At 48.0% G+C, this 13,162-nt stretch overlaps 1 non-coding gene across 1 annotated transcript; it reads right to left on the bottom strand.

Moving 5' to 3' along the window:
- Positions 1-846: 846 nt before the first annotated feature.
- On the bottom strand, positions 847-974 carry LOC128563031 (small nucleolar RNA SNORA11). Its single transcript, XR_008373703.1, has one exon. It is a non-coding gene; the product is annotated as a small nucleolar RNA SNORA11 (small nucleolar RNA).
- Between the last annotated feature and the right edge of the window lie 12,188 nt (positions 975-13,162).

The raw sequence follows: 13,162 nt of genomic DNA on the forward strand, positions 1-13,162 counted from the left end.
AAGCAACAGTAAGGTGTCAGTGGTGACGGTCCCCAAAGAGCTTTAAATAATGCTTGAAAATTTAAAATCGAGGAAAGCTGTTAATATCTTCACAGGCGCTTCATTTCCTTAGTTATATTTTAAAAGCAAGTTTCAATGGGTTTTATTTTGCTATTACTCTAATCCATTCATATAATTAGTATTAAACATGTTACCAAATGTTACTTTATTAACAGAATGTAAAAAGAACTACCCAACATATGAGCCTATTTTTTTTTTTTTTTAAATCAGCTAAGGGGAAAGAATTAGTAAGATGCTTGAAAATTTTAAGCAAGGTGTTAAATCATTGCTGAGAATGTAGAATTCCTGGGCTGATAGCTACTATTCTTTTGGAAAAGCAATTTTACCAGTGCGCCTTCCTACTTGTTTTAAACATTCTTTTTTTAAATTGTGTTATTATTTTATTTTTTAAATTTTAAAAACGTACTGGCTGGGAGAGGTGGCTCACACCTGTAATCCTAGCACTCTGAAAGGCTGAGGTGGGTGGGTCCCTTGAGCTCGGGAGTTCTTAACAGGACACCAGAAGGGGCTGTCCTGAGGTCCGACATTGAATTGTGAAGTAGGAATATTATGAAACCTTCACTCTTCACAATTTTAGCACAACACAGCCTTATGCTGCTGTAATCATTTCTACCAGATACTGGTTCTCATTCTTGTTTTTTGTTTTTGTTTTAATTTTCCAATATTTTATTAGGCAATTTTTTAAACATACAATACAGTGTATGCATTGTATGTTACACAGTGGTATTATACAGTGATCACCCATGCACCCACCATGTACATTTTATAATTTTTTTCTTCTTCTTCACAGGTAGGGAATTTGTTCACAGGGAGGCCACAGGTTTTGTGCCCTCATCACAATGACCCCCAGATTCCTGTTGGGTGTATTATAAACAGAAGAGCCACTCTTCAGGCCCCTGCTTTAAGCACACGCCTTGGTTCTCGTTTTTTGTGAAGAAAGATCAAGACAGCTTCAGGAAGGAGGACTCTGGGCTCCTGAAGCTGTCTGGTGAGTGTTCTCTGCCTCCTCTCTTCCTGGTCTTCCTGGCCAGCTCCCCCTGCCCCCATCTCTGCCCTAAACGGCCCCACCTTAACTTTACCCAACATCACCAAATGGCCATTCTATTCCCGCCTCCAGTTCTTTTTCCCCCTTTCATCAGTGTATCTTCTGAATATTGGTGCAACAGTCCTATGTCCTTATAGGGAAACTGGGGTTCCCCCAGGGGACTGGTGACAATAGAGAAATTCCAGGGTAGTGGTGATATTCTGGTCAAAGGTGAAATAATTCACATTTTCACCAAATCAAACACAAATGTTCCTGCACAGAGTCTCAGCTCACAGAGTTCACCTGCCCTATGCACCACTCCGCAGCTCTGGGTAAGACGCAAAGCATCCCACCCTGTTCTCTGGGCGGGCCTGTTAGGTCTGCAAAAGGCAAATGTAGCAGGCACAGAGTGGGGGCCGGATTGCAGCCTGGAAGCAGCCAGGGCCCCTCCCACCTTAATCTGACCTGGGGTCATTACCATACAATTAACCCGGCAAATTTCTTTTCTTTTCTTTTTTTTTTTGTAGAGACAGAGTCTCACTTTATCACCCTCGGTAGAGTGCCATGGCATCACACAGCTCACAGCAACCTCCAACTCCTGGGCTTAAGCGATTCTCTTGCCTCAGCCTCCCGAGTAGCTGGGACTACAGGCGCCCGCCACAACGCCCAGCTATTTTTTGATTTGCAGTTCAGCCGGGGCAGGGTTTGAACCCGCCACCCTCGGTATATGGGGCCGGCGCCCTACCGACTGAGCCACAGGCGCCGCCCTAACCCTGCAAATTTCAACTCCATCTTCCCCACATCCCCAGGGGTTCTTCAGGGAGGTTGGGGGAGACTGCTGAGTAATAAGAAGTTTGCTGTGTAACCACAACCTGCCACTCACCCCTAGGGACGGAGACCACAGCCAGTCTGCAGGGGAGGCGGGACACCCAGTGCCCACGGGAAAGACCATGCGCTCAGACTCAGGGCCTCTTCCCTCTCCTGCAGGGGACCCATCCAGCTCCCTGGGCAGATTCTCACTGGGCTTCTCTTTCCTTCTGCAGTAACGTGCGCATTGTCGCCCTGTGTCCACTCCGTCACTGACGGGCTCCATGTAGTCACCCTGTGTCTGTGACCACTCCGTCACTGTTGGGCTCCGCGGAGTCACCCTGTATCTGTGTCACTCCATCACTGGTGGGATCCGCGTGGTCACCCTGTGTCTGTTCACCCTGTGTCTGTGTCACTTCATCACTGGTGGGCTCCGTGTGGTCACTCTGTGTCTGTGTCACTCCATCACTGGCGGGCTCCACGTGGTCACCCTGTGTCTGTGTCCACTCCGTCACTGGTGGGGTCTGTGTGGTCACCCTGTGTCTGTGTCACTCCGTCACTGGCGGGCTCCACATGGTCACCCAGTGTCTGTGTCACTCCATCACTGGCGGGCTCCGCATGGTCACCCTGTGTCTGTGTCACTCCATCACTGGTGGGCTCTGTGTGGTCACCCTGTGTCTATGTCCACTCTGTCATTGGTGGGGTCTGCATGGTCACCCTGTGTCTGTTCACCCTGTGTCTGTGTCACTCCATCACTGGTGGGCTCCGCGTAGTCACCCCGTGTCTGTGTCACTCCGTCACTGGCGGGCTCCGCATGGTCACCCTGTGTCTGTGTCACTCCATCACTGGTGGGCTCCATGTGGTCACTCTGTGTCTGTGTCACTCCATCACTGGCGGGCTCCACGTGGTCACCCTGTGTCTGTGTCCACTCCGTCACTGGTGGGGTCTGTGTGGTCACCCTGTGTCTGTGTCACTCCGTCACTGGCGGGCTCCGCATGGTCACCCTGTGTCTGTGTCACTCCATCACTGGCGGGCTCCATGTGGTCACTCTGTGTCTGTGTCACTCCATCACTGGCGGGCTCCACGTGGTCACCCTGTGTCTGTGTCCACTCCGTCACTGGTGGGGTCTGTGTGGTCACCCTGTGTCTGTGTCACTCCGTCACTGGCGGGCTCCGCATGGTCACCCTGTGTCTGTGTCACTCCATCACTGGTGGGCTCCATGTGGTCACTCTGTGTCTGTGTCACTCCATCACTGGCGGGCTCCACGTGGTCACCCTGTGTCTGTGTCCACTCCGTCACTGGTGGGGTCTGTGTGGTCACCCTGTGTCTGTGTCACTCCGTCACTGGCGGGCTCCGCATGGTCACCCTGTGTCTGTGTCACTCCATCACTGGCGGGCTCCGCATGGTCACCCTGTGTCTGTGTCACTCCATCACTGGCGGGCTCCGCATGGTCACCCTGTGTCTGTGTCACTCCATCACTGGTGGGCTCTGTGTGGTCACCCTGTGTCTATGTCCACTCTGTCATTGGTGGGGTCTGCATGGTCACCCTGTGTCTGTTCACCCTGTGTCTGTGTCACTCCATCACTGGTGGGCTCCGCGTAGTCACCACGTGTCTGTGTCACTCCGTCACTGGCGGGCTCCGCATGGTCACCCTGTGTCTGTGTCACTCCATCACTGGTGGGCTCCATGTGGTCACTCTGTGTCTGTGTCACTCCATCACTGGCGGGCTCCACGTGGTCACCCTGTGTCTGTGTCCACTCCATCACTGGTGGGTTCTGTGTGGTCACCCTGTGTCTGTGTCACTCCATCACTGGCGGGCTCCGCATGGTCACCCTGTGTCTGTGTCACTCCATCACTGGCGGGCTCCGCATGGTCACCCTGTGTCTGTGTCACTCCATCACTGGTGGGCTCTGTGTGGTCACCCTGTGTCTATGTCCACTCTGTCATTGGTGGGGTCTGCATGGTCACCCTGTGTCTGTTCACCCTGTGTCTGTGTCACTCCATCACTGGTGGGCTCCGCGTAGTCACCCCGTGTCTGGGTCACTCCGTCACTGGCGGGCTCCGCATGGTCACCCTGTGTCTGTGTCACTCCATCACTGGTGGGCTCTGTGTGGTCACCCTGTGTCTATGTCCACTCTGTCATTGGTGGGGTCTGCATGGTCACCCTGTGTCTGTTCACCCCGTGTCTGTGTCACTCCATCACTGGCGGGCTCCGCGTGGTCACCCTGTGTCTGTGTCCAATCCATCACTGGTGGGGTCTGCGTGGTCACCCTGTGTCTGTGTCACTCCGTCACTGGCGGGCTCCGCATGGTCACCCTGTGTCTGTGTCACTCCATCACTGGTGGGCTCCGCATGGTCACCCTGTGTCTGTGTCACTCCATCACTGGTGGGCTCTGTGTGGTCACCCTGTGTCTATGTCCACTCTGTCACTGGTGGGGTCCGCGTGGTCACCCTGTGTCTGTTCACCCTGTGTCTGTGTCACTCCATCACTGGTGGGCTCCGCGTAGTCACCCCGTGTCTGGGTCACTCCGTCACTGGCGGGCTCCGCATGGTCACCCTGTGTCTGTGTCACTCCATCACTGGTGGGCTCCGTGTGGTCACCCCGTGTCTGTGTCTACTCCGTCACTGGTGGGGTCCGCGTGGCCACCCTGTGTCTGCGTTCCTCCATCACAGGTGGGCTTCGCATGGTCACCCTCTGTCTGTGTCCACTCTGTCACTGGCAGGCTCCGTGTGGTCACCCTGTGTCTGTTCACCCTGTGTCTGTGTTCACTCCATCACTGATGGGCTCCGCGTAGTCACCCCGTGTCTGTGTCACTATGTCACTGGCGGGCTCCGCGTGGTCACCCCGTGTCTGTGTCACTCCGTCACTGGCGGGCTCCGCGTGGTCACCCCGCGTCTGTGTCCACTCTGTCACTGGCGGGGTCTGCGTGGCCACCCCGCATCTGTGTCCACTCCGTCACTGGTGGGCTCCGCGTGGCCACCCCGTGTCTGTGTCACTCCATCACTGGCGGGTTCCGTGTAGTCACCCCGTGTCTGTGTCAATCCGTCACTGGCTGGCTCCGCGTGGTCACCCTGTGTCTGTGCCCACTCCGTCACTGGCAGGCTCCGCTCGGTGCCAGCTCTCAATCTGGACCCTGGGAACTGTAGACCAGGGAGCATCCTTAGTCCAGCCTGACCTAGCAGGCCTCCATCTAGCTCCAGGAAAATGAGGCCGTGTTCAAAGAATATGAAAATCAGGTCTTATACTTTAACTCCATATACTATAATGTCTGACACAATAGCGGGTGTTCTTTAAATATTTAAGCAATATTGTTTTTGTTCCAAATCAGTACCTTCTCTTGAATTCCCTATGTCTATTAGTAAAAGCACAATTCTCCAAATTTTCCAGGATCAAGGATTAAAGTGAGGAATGAGGTGAGGCACTTGTCTTAGATACAAAATGTAAAGTGATGTTTTAAAAAAGTCAGTGTGGTAGACTAAAAATTAGCGTACCTCCTACCCCAAATGTTCCCATACTAATTTGTAGAACCTGTGAATGTCGCCTTACATAGCAAAGACTTTGCAAATATGATTGAATTAAGGGTCTGGAGATGAGGTGACCCAGGATTACCCAGGTGAGCCCCTTCAGGCAATCACAAGTGTGGTTATAAGAGAGTCAGACAGAAGATAAGACTGTGTGACCACAGGGGCTACAGCCCCAAGCAGAGGAGTGCCGGCCGTGCCAGGTCGGGCTGCACATGAGGCTTTCTCCCAGAGAGCCTCCCCAGGGAGCAGCCCCACCAACTCTTCGACTTCAGACCTACAGCATCCACAACTGGGAGAGAGAACACAGTCCTGTTATTTTTAGCCACTAAATGTATAATGATTTGTTACAATAGTCACAGAAAACGAATATGCTCTTGTAGTTGAAATAAATGTTTTAATATAATACTTACTTTCAGAAATCAAAATCAATGTAAAAAAATCCATGATGGACAATCTAACAAAATTTTAGACAAGGACAGGCTACCTCAGAGGAATCGTTGAGTTTGTTGGCCTGTCACTCCCCACAGCCGGTCAGGTGATTGGTCCTGTGGTCTGTGCCACTATAATTTCTCTTGACTTTCTCTTTTACTTCTCTTTCCACTGGGGCCACTTTTCCAGCTCAAATGCTCGTGGCTTCTCCCTGTTCTGATTTTAATAAACAGTAATCTTCTGTGCCTGTCCCTGTTCCTCCCCCCTTCCAACCCATCCCCATGACAGATAGGTTTCTCCTGAAACATCCCCTGGGTCTGGTGCTTCTATTGCTCAGAAATCTTAATGGGCTGTCAAGGCCCTTGGAAATCTGGCTACAACCCCCTAGTCCCATGTGGCATTTCCCTTTCCACGTGGCTTCAGTTGTTCAGCCCCACCCCCTTCTCGTCTAGCAGGCATCTGACCCTGCATGTCCCCTTTGGGTCCCATCTGTTTGTGTTTTACAGAGCGATTGTGCCGTGAGGATTAACATCAAGGCCCATTTGTTATGGCCTGTCTTGATGTTTGGTGAAGTCAGAGGGCCTCAGGTGGCCTGAGTCCAAATCTACCTCCCAACTCGGCCTCTGTAAATAAGGGGTCAGGTACAGTCCCTTCTTATCCCCAAGTGGAGGGTTTCAGGTTTCTATTGGCCTGAAGAATTATCCAAACAAGTGGGCACTCTCCTCCTGTGGGGACTGGGGACCACATCACCTCACCGCCCTGCTGCTCATTCCGCTCCCAGGGCAGCCCATGCCTCCGCAGAGGCAGTGTCCTTCTCCCCCGTTGTCAGTGTGGTCTGACGAGGGAACTTCTGTTCCTTTCGTCTGGCCAGAGTTGGGTGTCTAGAGTTTGGCCTTTCCCATAGCACAAGGTGTGGAATCTCTGGCTCACCAACTGATAAGCACAGGCAGCTAAAATACAGACTCATGTCCAGGTCCCAGTAGACCACTAACGATCTTCACGACTTCAGGAAAATAAAAAGGATAGGAAACTCCTTTTAAGATTCAATGAATTATGAACTCTTGTCTCTTTTTATTGTTTTAAAAAGCCTACAGAGGACTTGCTTCCGATTCAAAGCCCTGGGGTTCGGTGAATGTGATGGTGTCGGGTGACATGTTGGGTGATGGTCACAGGCTCAGGCTCCAGGGTCCAGGTACCTGGTTCAAGCTGCAGCTCTACAACTTCCCAGCTGTACGAACTTGGGATATCCCCAAGAATTGGGATATTGATAATATCCACTCACAGCATTACGGTATTACCCCTGTAAGTTAGATAATCTGTGTAAAAACACTTCCATAGTCTCCAGCACATAACAGGTCAGTGAGTCTTGGCTTTTATTATAATTTTCATTATAACATGATCCAAGGCAGTCGACATATTTGAATCTGCTACGGAGATCATATTTAGTTTCAGACAATGAAGCCTCCAAAGCTTCTGGAGACTTTCATCTTACAGTTGCTTGAAAGAAATACTTGTTGCCTGCCGTTGGATACGTGTTGTCTTAATTAGAATGAAGGTGACTTCACTAAGAATTCTACCTCAGGTGGCTCAGTGCAGGGGCCACCCTATCTATGGAGGCCTTACCTTTCCCTCTTTTGGTGACACTGGGCGAGACAGTCCTCAGGTGATCAGTGCAACCCCTTTCCCAGGTCTCCTGGCTTAGCACCTTGCAGCTCTGTGTGGGCCGGGGCCCAGGCGGGGGAGCAAGACAGTTACATGTACAGAGCATGTTGTCTTCCTCCCAGGTGAGTTTATCCCACACAGGGAGCGACAGGGAAACATCTTTACATGCGAGTCAGACTTGTATTTTGCCAAGTGCCGACACTCTAGATAAAGGAGACGAGGCTATGTGGAATCATTTCAAATTAAACGTTTTTGACTCTGATTTTTTGTGTTGCCTCCCAGGATATTGTCTGGTCATAAGTGCTTCTGTTTCCTTTTGGCCTCTGGGTGTAGTTCCATTAACCTTGATTTTTAATCAGTCTTTCTGCTCGGTTCCATTACAGTCCCCTGCAATGCTGGGACTTACAACAGGCTTGCCTTATGTTCCAGAGTGAAAAGAACATCTCAAAAGACAAGCAGAAAGAAGGCTAATGTCTTCCGCTCATGGTAGAGGAGGGCAGAGGGCCTGGGAGCTCCAGTCTCTGATTCCATTTCAGATCCCCATGTGCCCAGTGATCTGTTGAGCAAAGGAAGAAGACACTTCAATTCTCGTTTTGATCTTATTTCCACTTTGGAAAACCTTAAGCACTTCTTTGGTCTTCCTCTCTTTCCCTTTCTTCCATAAAAAATCCTGAAGAAGCAGAGCTGTATGTTGGGCAGCTCCGGTATTATGTGGCAATCGTTAGTTACGGTGAGGGAAGGGGCAGAGAGGGGGAAAGGATGATGTCAAGAATCAGGAAAACACAATGGAGGCAGTTGTTCCAATTCTGTTTGCTGTCAACATAATCTCAATCCCTGGCCAGGAGTTTAATAGGTGTTTGGTGAGTTAATGCTGAGGGCACTGCTGTCTCTGCAGCTCAGCTGTGCCGTATCAGTAGTGAGGAGAAAACATGCCTAGTGCACACACCTTCTTCTCCACGCTGAGAGTGTTTCTCAGGCCACTTCATTTGAAGGGACGTGAGGGGAGAGAAAACGGAATTCCACACTCACAGCAAGCTGACCTCTGGGTAGACAGGAGCCAGCACAACAGAATGTGCGGTGGAGCCAGAGCCACAGCCCCGGCTCACATCACAGGAGGTCCTGCCCTCTGCCTGCGGGCCCTTTCTGAGAGAATTCTCATGCAGGAAAATTTGCATAACTCGCCGGAAAGAGAGCTATGGCCAAATAACTTCAACAAGAATAGAATGCCAGCCTGGTCGCAAGGCGTGTCAGGAGGCCAGGACTGTGGCATCAGGCACAGCTCCTACCAGCTCTGCGCTACTATGTGCTGTGGACATCTGTAGTTCTGCCTGTCCTGCAGGCAGCCCTTCATCTTGTAGCAACAGCGTTTCCATTTCCCGGTGTCATCATCACACCCAGAATTGGCAGTACCAGAGCTTGGTGAGCTTGAGGGTGAGAGTGAAACCAAACTAAGACTCTCATACTTTTACTCCTAGAAATGTGCCTGTGGAGAGGAGTGACACAGCAGAAGAAAATGATCGATTGGAGTTGATGACCTGACTTTGGTGCTGTTACAACAATCTGTTAGCACACATTGCCCAAATGTCCAGGGCCACACTAGTTTCTGTCTTTTCTAAAGCCTGGGTGGCAGATTCCTCCTTAATTCTGAGAACAACTCAAAGCCTTTTAATACCTCTCTTATTGATTGAATTAGCCAAAGACACTTTCCTTAGCTTTCAACTAAAGAACCGAAGGAATTCATCACAAGACAAAAGAAGTGAGTCAAGACACCTGGGAATTGAGTGATACCTGGATTCCAGGTCTGGGAACACACAGGGTTCCCTAATTCTCCTGAGCCAAAGTTTCTTCATCAGTAGATGATATAATTGGGTTATATGATTCTAAGGTCTCTTTGCTTAGAATATTCTGGAATTCTAGGTTCCAAACAAAAAACTTCTCTTCACAGAGTTGTATTCATTTGTAAATATAAATTATTTTTACATTATTTAATACATTAAAATATTATCTGTATTGTGTCGGTCCATGGGGATACATAAGTGAAGCTGAGGTGCAGAGGTTATCATCCAGTGTGGGTAATGAACTCTAGATAAATACCATGAGAAGTGTTATACTCTGTGAGAGAGGTGTTATATTCTGTAGGAAGTGTTATAAGCTGCAGGAAGTGTTATACTCTGTGAGAGGTGTTATACTTTGACAGAACTGTTATACTCTGTGAGAAGTGAGTGTTACACTATGTGAGAGGTGTCATACCCTGCAGGAAGTGTTACATGCGGCAGGAAGTGTTATACTCTGTGAGAGGTGTCATACTTTGTGGGAAATGTCATACTCTGTGTTATATGCTGTGGGAGGTGTTACACACTGTTAGTGGTGTTATACTCTGTGAGAAGTGTTATATTATGTGAGAAGTGTTATACCCTGTGATAGGTGGTATACCCCATGAGAGGTGTTATACCCTGTGGGAGGTGTCATACTCTGTGATAAGTGTCATACTCTGTGAAAACTGTCATACCCTATGAGAGGTGTCATACTCTGTGGGAAATGTCATACTCTACAGGAAGTGTTATATTCTGTGGGAGGTGTCATACCCTGTGAGAGGTGTTACACCCTGTTAGAGGTGTTATACTCTGTGAGAGAGGTGTCATACTCCATGGGAGGTGTCAGACTTTGTGAGAAATGTTAAATTCTGTGAGAGGTATTATACACTGTGGGAGGTGTCATACTCTGTGGGAAGTGTTATACTCTGTGAGAGGAGTCATACTCTGTGGGAAGTGTCATATTCTGTGAGAAGTGTCGTACTCTGTGAGAGGAGTCATACTCTGTGGGAAGTGTCATATTCTGTGAGAAGTGTCGTACTCTGTGAGAGATGTCATACTCTGTGGGAAGTGTCATACTCTTCGGGAAGTATTATACTCTGCGGGAAGTGTTATATATGCTGTGGGAGATGTTACACCCTGTTAGAGGTGTTATACACTGTGAGAGTTGTCATACTCTGTGGGAGGTGTCATGCTCTGTGAGAAATGTTACACTCTGTGAGAAGTGTTATACCCTGTGGGAGATGTTATATTCTGTGAGAGGTGTTATACTCTGTGGGAAGAGTCATACTCTGTGACAGATGTTATACACTGTGGGAGGTGTTATACCCTTGGGGAGGTGCCATACTGTGTCAGAAGTGTTATACTCTGAGAAGTATTATACTTTGTCATACTGTGAGACATGTAATACTCTGTGAGAAGTGTTATACACTGTGGGAAGTGTTATACTCTGTGAGAAGTGTTATATTCTGCTATAAGCATTATGTTCTGTGCCAAGTGTTATACTGTGTGAGGAGTGTTATATGCTGTAGGAAGTGTTATCCTCTTTGAGAAGTGTTATATTCTATGACAAGTGTTACATGCTGTGAGAAGTGTTATAAGCTTTGGGAAGCGTTACCCTCTGTGGGAAGTGTTATTCTCAGGGAGAAGTGTTACATACTGTGCAAAGTGTTATACTCTGCTGTAAGTATTATATGCTGTGAAGACTGTCATACTGTGTGAAGTATTATATGCTGTGAGAAGATTTATACTCTGTGAGAAGTGTTATACTCAGTAGAAGATGTTATACTCTGTGGGAAGTGTATACTCTGTGAGAAGAGTTGTATGCTGTGAGAAGTGTTATATGCTGTAGGAAGTGTTATACTTCGTGGAAAGTGTTATACTCATTGAGAAGTTTTATATACTGAAAAGAGTTATACTCTACCTTAAGTGTTATATTCTGTGAAAAGTGTTATATTGTATGATGCACGTCACATGCTGTAGGAAGTGCTATACTGTGTGAGAAGTGTTATACACTGTGAGGAGTGTTGTACTCTGTGAAAAGTGTTATACTCAGTGAGAAGTGTCATACTCTATATGAGGTGTTGTACTCCATGAGAAGTGTTATATGCTGCAAGAAGTGTTATACTCTGTGGGAAATATTATACTCAGTGAGAATTTTTATATACCGTGAGAAGTGTTATATGCTGCGAGGAGTGTTACATTGTGTGAGGCATTCTATATGCTGTAGGAAGTGCTATACTGTATACACTGTGAGAAGTGTTATACTCCATGAAAAATGTTATACTCCTTGAGAAGTGTTGTACCCAGTGAGAAGTGTTACATGCTGTGAGAAGTGTTGTACTCCATGAGAAGTGTTATACTCTGTGTGAGGTGCTATACTCCCTGTGAGGTGTTGTACACTGTGAAAAGTGTTGTACCCTGTGAGAAGTGTTATATGCTGTGAGAAGTGTTGTACTCCATGAGAAGTGTTATACTCTGTGTGAGGTGCTATACTCCCTGTGAGGTGTTGTACACTGTGAAAAGTGTTGTACCCTGTGAGAAGTGTTATATGCTGTGAGAAGTGTTGTACCCAGTGAGAAGTGTTATACTCCATGTGAGGTGCTATACTCCCTGTGAGGTGTTGTACACTGTGAGAAGTGTTGTACCCTGTGAGAAGTGTTATATGCGGTGAGAAGTGTTGTACTCCATGTGAGGTGCTGTACTCTCTGTAAAGTGTTGTACACTGTGAAAAGTGTTGTACTCCATGAGAAGTCTTGTGCTCTGTGAGAAGTGTTATACTCTGTGGGAAGTGTTATACTCCGTGAGAAGTGTTGTACCCTGTGATAAGAGTTGCACTCCAGGAGAAGTGTTATTCACTGTGTGCAGTGTTATTCTCTGTGAAAAGTGTTATACTCCTCAGCAATGCACAGAGGAATCTAAGCTGAGTGAATAAGTGCAGTGAAGACAGGAGGGGTTGTGGGCAGTGTGATGGTTATAGGGTTAGTTAGCAGTGAATTCAATGTGGGGCAAGGGAGCAGAAAACTGCTCTTGCGGGAGGCATCACAACACATGAGCTGCAAGTTAAGAGGTGCGATTCCGGGAATGGGTTTTCTGAAATCAAACTTTTGGAGGAGACATGTTGAATTAATGGGTTTGTGTTGGAGTGTAGTGACCAAGCAGTGAGAAAAGTCCTACAGAGAGGTGACCACACCTTCTCCTTCCTCCCCCAGTGTATCTTGTGCTGCCAGATTGTGAGTTAAATCCGTCTGGTGAGACTTTGGCCTCCTTTCCAAAACCCAAAGACGTTAATCCAAATCTAACACGGGCTTGAGAGCACCCACTTAAGCTGGGGCTGGGTGTGTTCTACAAACTGTTGGAAACTGTAATTCAGCTGTCATTGGGCAACGAAATGGCTCTATGCTTATTGTTGAGATTCTAGATATAAATGTACAACTATAGACAAAGAAACATGGGTTTTACCTGTAAGGATTTCCGGCCATTTCTGAAACCCCACTTTAGACAAACTCCTGCCCACACCACAAATCCTAAAGAGCATCAAGTTTCTCATTGGAGCAGACGGGGTGCAGCCAGCCAAGAGCAGACACCTCACGTCAGTGACGTGCAGTGTAAGTGCTTGGGGGCATTTGTGGAAATTCTAAAGTGAACAAAGGGCTAACAGATGAAAAGTAATTGAAATACCATATACAGGCGGTCCCTGGGTTACAAACAAGATAGGTTCTGTAGGTTTGCTCTTAAGTTGAATTTTTATATAAGTTGGAACAGGTGCATTTGCCTATTAACTGTAATAGTCCCATTTGTTAAGTGCAAGTTAAGTGTCTATAACTCAGCGACTGCCTGTATG

This window comes from Nycticebus coucang, chromosome 12, assembly GCF_027406575.1.
Source record: "Nycticebus coucang isolate mNycCou1 chromosome 12, mNycCou1.pri, whole genome shotgun sequence".
Lineage (NCBI taxonomy): Eukaryota > Metazoa > Chordata > Mammalia > Primates > Lorisidae > Nycticebus > Nycticebus coucang.